The sequence below is a fragment of the Clinocottus analis genome, unplaced genomic scaffold (genome assembly GCF_023055335.1).
Source record: "Clinocottus analis isolate CAN_PGR_092001 unplaced genomic scaffold, fCliAna1.0.p SCAF_6, whole genome shotgun sequence".
NCBI classification, from domain to species: Eukaryota; Metazoa; Chordata; class Actinopteri; order Perciformes; family Cottidae; genus Clinocottus; species Clinocottus analis.
The window spans coordinates 3775457-3782365 of NW_027176218.1; positions in this window are offsets into that span (position 1 = coordinate 3775457).

The window sequence follows — 6909 nt, forward strand, 5'->3', positions numbered from 1 at the left end:
ACACCGCCGCGAAAAATGCATTAAAAATAATCGTGTCTCTGATCCAACATGACACCCATGACTGGGATTTGTCACGGCCACAATGAGCAGCTCGTTGCCGCATAAAAAATTTGTTTCCCCCCCAAGAATGTTATGAATTTATTAAACTAAAACTGTGTCACGCTCGTCCATTTCCAAGAGATGCCGCTTGTGTAATTAAACTGAAATACAATTATTGAAGGTAACGTGTCTTTTTCTGTCCAGTTCATCGTGTGTGTGTGTGTGTTTTTCTTCTTCTGAGAGCGCATAAAAAGGCCCAGTGACATGCCTTTTGTCTCTGCTTCAATTTCTAAGCCACATGATCCAGACTAAAAAAGAACACACTATTCATCTGGTTCCCCTCATTTAAATGTTCCCACAAAACATTAGACAGCATATTGCGTTTGCTTGTCGGTTGCTTCGACGGCACAAAACACACAGTAGCCGCGTTCACGTCGGGATTAAAAATTGTAATCTTTCTTTTTTTGCTGTTGTTGCAGAAATGACCTTAAATGCTTTTTGTCTAGTTTAAACTGTTGATGAGTCATCAATACGTCGCGAAGAACGTTGACCCCACTTGAACCAACGACAGCATGTTTCTTCTGCTTGGAAATCCGTTTTTTTTTATGAAGTGTATTAGAGCGAATGATAACTTTGCCGCAGTAAAACTCTAACTTCCTGCCTTGTGTTGGCTGGTTACCGACTGAAAGCCACTACTGGTGGGAAAGACGCCAGTGTGACACTTCACCAGCACCCTGGAGTCCAATGGGAAACTTTCCAGTTGTCCAACCAAATCTTCCGACTCGTTGCTTGTGGGCCAGAAATGAAACGGCACGAAAAGTTAACTTTCTGGAATTAGAGTTAGTGACGACTGGCCGGCGCCCAGTAGCCAGTAGCTTTACCGTGCTGGCTGCTAAAATGAAGGTTTAACATCTTCTTGAGGTCGTTTTGTCTTTGTTACCAGGAGGGAGATTGCGGTGAGGTGAGGGCCAAAGACTCTGCGTTACATTTGAGCTCAGTCCAACGGGCCCCGGGGCCCAAAATAGTTTTTGTTCTCACTGGATATGAGAAGTCTTTACGCGAAAAGGCTTTGTGTTAAAGATCGTAAATATCATTGAATTACATTAGCCCACTTTCCTTTCTATGGAAACATAGCTTTCATCAATCTCAACCGGGGAAAGTGGCAGACAGAAAGCAACGGAGGAAAAATGAAGATACCGGCCGAAATCACACATACGGCAATTTTAATGGGACTCATATTGTTAGCGTTGAAAATTTGCGATGGATTTTCTCTTTGATAAATTCTGAACATGGCGGATTTCTCGTGATCACAGATGACCTTCACAATTATTACAAAAGACTAAAAGTGCACAAGTTAGTCTCGTTTAGTCCGGGTGAATAAGGCTGAAGAGAACATGACAAGCTCCAACTGTATTCAGGAATATGTGAATAAGCATAACTAAAACATAATCAGAGGTCCTGTGTTATAGAGTTATTTTCTCCCGTGTTTAAGTCGTCGTAGGATCCTCAAATTAATTCCAATACTTGTGTTTATTGTATTTATTTGTTCAGCAAAGTCTTGGGAAAAAAATGTATATCTGCAAAAAAAGATATTTTGATGGTAACTATGAACATCCAGCGTGATATGAGCCAGATTCCCCGAAAAGTGCCTCTTGGAGCGATCAATAAGACACCGTTTTAGAAAGATTAGGACCTAAAGAATCGTAATCTGCAACAAAAATCACACTAAAACAAAGCCTTGGCCTGTTACAGAGGAGTTTCAGTCAAAAAAAACTGTGTCGTTCCGTTCAAAAATGGAAAAAAATACCTATTTCATGCCAAAAGATTGTTTAAATGGGGCATGCTGGGATTTAAAATGGAAGCGGGGAGGATTTTCGCACACCAAAAGGTTAATATGTGGGATTACAGATTAATTCAGCCGTGGATCCCTGAACCTCCATGTTCTGATTTCCCCGTCTGCAACTCCTGCTTTTCACACACGGCTCATATCTTTTCATTCACGTCATCACACGTGGGATGTCCTGCAGCCTGCTTTGACAACAACAACAACAACAACAACAACAAGAGACAACATATGCAAAGGAGCAAAGAGGCGGGGCCTGCGAATAAGGTTCATGAGCATCCTCCAAAGAGCCCCCCCCCCCCCCCCCCCCGCCCTCCCACCCACATCCCAATGGTTCATTCGGGATCATTTCCTCACTTTGGCTATTGATTTTCCTTCCATCCATTATCCGCCACGGCGGTGCGGACGAAAATGACAAACGTGACATGGTTGGAGAGAAGCGCCGCCGTCGCGTATGAATTTAGATAAGACATTTAAAGCTCACTGCCGAGGCGTCACACGTCAAGCTGTTATCCATTGTCATCTGCGCTCCCCTCTCTTCAGCCCTCCACAAAGGCCAGTCGCTTTACAGCCCTCGTCTGGAAATCCGGGTTGCATCGGCGGCCTCGTCAGTTCCCATTTAATCGCCCTCTCTTTCTTTTTCTTTTTTTTCGGGCGGGCATTTCTGTGGAAGTATGCGGCGCCAGAAATATGCAGGACTTTAAAGTCTGTGACTGAACACATTGTAATTGTTGTCAGAGAAAAGAGAGAGAGAGAGAGAGAGAGAGAGCGAGAGAGAGAGAAAAAGTGCAGAAATAATCTCTGCCGTCAGAGATGAAAGAAAATCATCTTCGCATTTACTTTTGCTCCCTCCCCAGATATCCCCTTAATATTTTTAAGGCCACGCGTCTCCATTATTTCGGCAAAATGCCAGTTACGAGTTCTTGTTATTCTTGGCGTGGCCTCTGAGTTCTGAGAAGTCTGAAATCCCCCATTTTGTCTCTCAGAGCTGCTGAATAAGTCTGTAGATGTCGAAACCTCGACTCCGTTGCCCTCATGCTCCTGTTTACTGACGCAAATGATCATCCACCGTCATACAGTACGGCTACACGGCAGAAGAATCCTGTTAAAGGCATAGTTCAATCAAAAAGGTCAAATAGTGCCAAGGAAGGCGTTGCATGAAGGAAAGCAAACGGCGAACCCGGCTCTCCGCTTTCCAACAACTCCAGTAAACGTGACTCTCAGCGGCGTACGAGACATCTTGAATGTTTGTGGACAGAAGGAAGTCTTTAACCTCCCCGAAATTCACCCGCACTCCACTGGTTACCGATGGCCGGTAAACACATCTTTTTCGACTACACCTTGAATGAGGAAGGTAGCGCAGCGGTAGCACTTTAGCAGCACTTAAATGTCTCTTACTGACAGCACTTTGTAGTTGGACTTTATTTAAGAAATTGTACTTTTTGTACTCACGGTTGAATGCACTCATTGTGAGTCGCGTTGGATAAAAGCGTCACATAAATGAACTGTGATGTGTAATGTTCCTCTCGGCCGTCGCTTACAAATTTCTCTTCGCGTTGGGAGATACGACGTCAGCCACCGACCTTCAGAGGCCTTTTTTTTTACAAAATATTTATTGGGCTGAAACACGGAGGCGCTATCCATCTCTTCTACTGGTCGATGTGCAAATTCCCCCTAAATGTTGAACTTTCCCCTCTCGCGAGGGCAACTTTCTCCTCACAGATTAAAACTCGCCAATTTATGATCTTTAACGTTTGGCATCCGCGAAACAATCAGCGCTCATGTGAAAAGTCACAAGCTCGTCTTCCCTCGGGGCAGGAAAAGAAAACTTTTTCTGCCGTTTTTTTTTTTTTTTTTTTTGCCCAGACGACACGAGCCGAAAGCTGTGAAAAAAGAGAGCGTGAGATGATGATAATGACGGCTCTGATGTATTCTCGCTTTCTCTCCCCATTGTGGTCCATGATTACATACTGTATGACTTATTTTCTGACAGGATCCGAGCTCTTTCCCAGGTACTTTCACTGATAAGCTTCACACACAGAGGAGGGAGACGACTAATCACTTAAAATCGCATTTGATTGGTACCAAATATCTCCAGGGACAGGCTTTTTTTTGAGGAGGGGGGGGTGAAGAAAAACTCTCGCCACGTTTTCCTCTCATGAGGATAAAACATTTCCACCACGCCCTCCACCTCCTTTTCCATTCTCATCTTCGACATCGCACCTCTTCTGATTCTCCCGATTAGCCGCCGAAGACTAATTAGACTCGTCGCCGAGCAACAAGATGATGCGACGGTGCTTCCTCACCTTTGAGCTCCGGTCCTCTGTGGCATTAGAGAGAGAGGGAGAGGGAGAAAGAGAGAGAGAGAGAGAGAGGAGGCTCACGTCTGTGCTCAGCGTCGGCCTCGAACAAGCAAAAGAGACACTTGAGCCGCCGCATTTCGCCATCGCGCGCCGAACCGCGGCCGGCTACGCCGACGAGGTCGTCAAACTAAGCTAACGAATGCATCACTTTGCACGCGGCGACACCCTCTTGGTTTGTGCAGAAACAACACGCGGCGCTTATTAATATTAACTACCTATCTTAAAGCAAGGCGGCCGTGAAGGAGCCGCCAGCAGATTTATCCTCGTTAACATCCAAACGCGCCGCGCGGCAAATGATCCGCTTTTGTGTGCGAGCGTGACCTCTCTTTTTTTTTTTTTTTTTAATGTCATGTGATGTTGGTGGCACCCCGGACGAGCCACGACCGACACGTGCCAATCGACGTGATCACAGCCTCACGCATGCTCGCAGGAAGGGGAGGGAGGAGGAGGGGGAAAGAAAAGTCTTCCTCGGCAAAGCTAAACTCGCATTCATCATCATTAAACAGTGTGCACCTGAATGCTGTGTCTGCGTCTGTGTCTGTGTGTGTGTGTGTAGGCTCAGTTGTTTAGCACATCTCAACGCAGAGGCAATTTGAAGTGATTCACGCGAGGCCAGTGGTGGGATGTAACATTTACTCAAGTACTACATGAATCACAGTTTTGTCGTTCTTTCGCTTTTCTACATTTCACAAGGAAACATTGTTTCTGACAACTTGAGCTATAAAAATCAACACATGATTTGATGCACTTCAGTACTTTTATATAGAGAAGTCTACAAGGTCTATATATATATATATATATATATATATATATATATATATATATATATATATATATATATATATATATATATATATATATATATATTAGGCTCCATATTGATGCCCTGCAATGTAAAGTGGTTTTATTCATGATAAAGTTTTTGAAGAGAGCTCCACGGTGAAATGTGTATGTTTTGCATTTGATAATTCACGTTTAGCTGTTAATAAGTCCGTACTTTTACCTCAGTAACATGTTGAATACGGGACTTTTACTTGTAATGGGGCATTTTTCTGACCGTTGTGTTTGTGCTTTTACTTCTGAGTGCTTCTTCCATCACCGCATCAGGAAACTCAATGCATTAAATCAGCATTTAAAAACACCAGAATGAATATAATCAATGCAATACGATCAGCTTTTCAATCAAAAAGAAGGTAAAAATAAAGAAATGGAACAAACACTAGACCAACAAATCTGACAATAATGCAACTACTATGAAGTAAGAAGTGATGCGTTGCCTTAATTCCAATGTGTCACACACAAACACACACACACACACAGACACACAATAATACACAGTCCTAAAGAAACAATATTGCAGTATGTTATTGTCACAGGATGTAGATAGTGATCAGTGTCAATGGAAACATCTAAAGTGTTGATGATGCACTCGCGGCTGCCAACAAAGCTGCTGGAGTTTCACCTCCGCTCACAATGATACCTACAGATAACGGCTGAGCATGATTATTATTATTATTATTATTATTACAGGTTTATCAAGTGGGGGTTTCTGTTTTGGTGACACTGAACGACACACATTTTGGAATGAGGTCGTTATTCGGCTCTCTCACTTCCTGCAGCGGGGCCCCTCGCGCTTTGAAGATCCACCGATCCACTAACTTGACCATCTACTTCCTCAATCCCGCCCCGCCAGGTGACATTACCACCGTGGACGTCCTGAGGCGAGACGGTTAAAGGGTCTTGACGCGAGCAGTGTGGGCGTCGCGGGCGTTGCCACTTTCCGGACGACGCGGTGCCGACCGGCAAGGACACACGGCCCGGTGGCTGGAGAACCTCTTCCCTGTATGCACACACTAGACCCTCTCAGGCTGGGGACCAGATGATTAGATGTGACATGACAGGTGGATAACGGTACGGGGGAGAGAGGGGGGGGGAGGTGGAGAGGGGGATGCTGTGCGCCGCAGGGCCTGCTGGGATCTGAAGGGTCTCCACATCGGAGCTGATTGAAGCTGACTCGCCGGATCCCAAGCTTTGTCGGCCGTGACACGGTTCCACAATGCTGGATGGTCAAAAAAGCAGAAGAAGAGGAGTTGAAATCCAAGCCAGACACACTGCTGGGAGTTGAACAGTTGGCCTGCATTATTTCTGCTCTCCAAGTCGGCCAATTAGAGACAAACACGAATCCACAGGCAACGCTGCCCCTTATTAGTTCTGTTGGAGAGATAGAATACGAGTTATCTGCTTGGGAGAGATTACCATATTATCGGCAGATGTGTTGTTTTTTTTTGCGTGTGTGTTTTGTCTTCCTTCTGTTCACCTCAGCGAAATATTATTGTAGCTAATTTGTGTCCCTGTTTTTTTTGTAATTGTCAGTAAATCCTCAGAGGGGGAGATACAGACTTACACAACCTTTAGAGAAGAAGAAAAGAAAATGTTACCAAATAAAACGTGTAAACAGTTCAACTCAACTGAGATGAGAGCGGAATTGTTTTCATCCATCTGTAACATCAATATTAAATGTCAGGTGTTTGTGCGAGGCCCCCGTGGACAACAGTGTTACAGGAAGGATTGTGTTGTAGAAAAGCCAGTTTTTCCACTGACGGCAGCCTCTGAATGCAATACAGCGACAAGACATTTGACTAAGGGCTGTTACTTTATTTTATT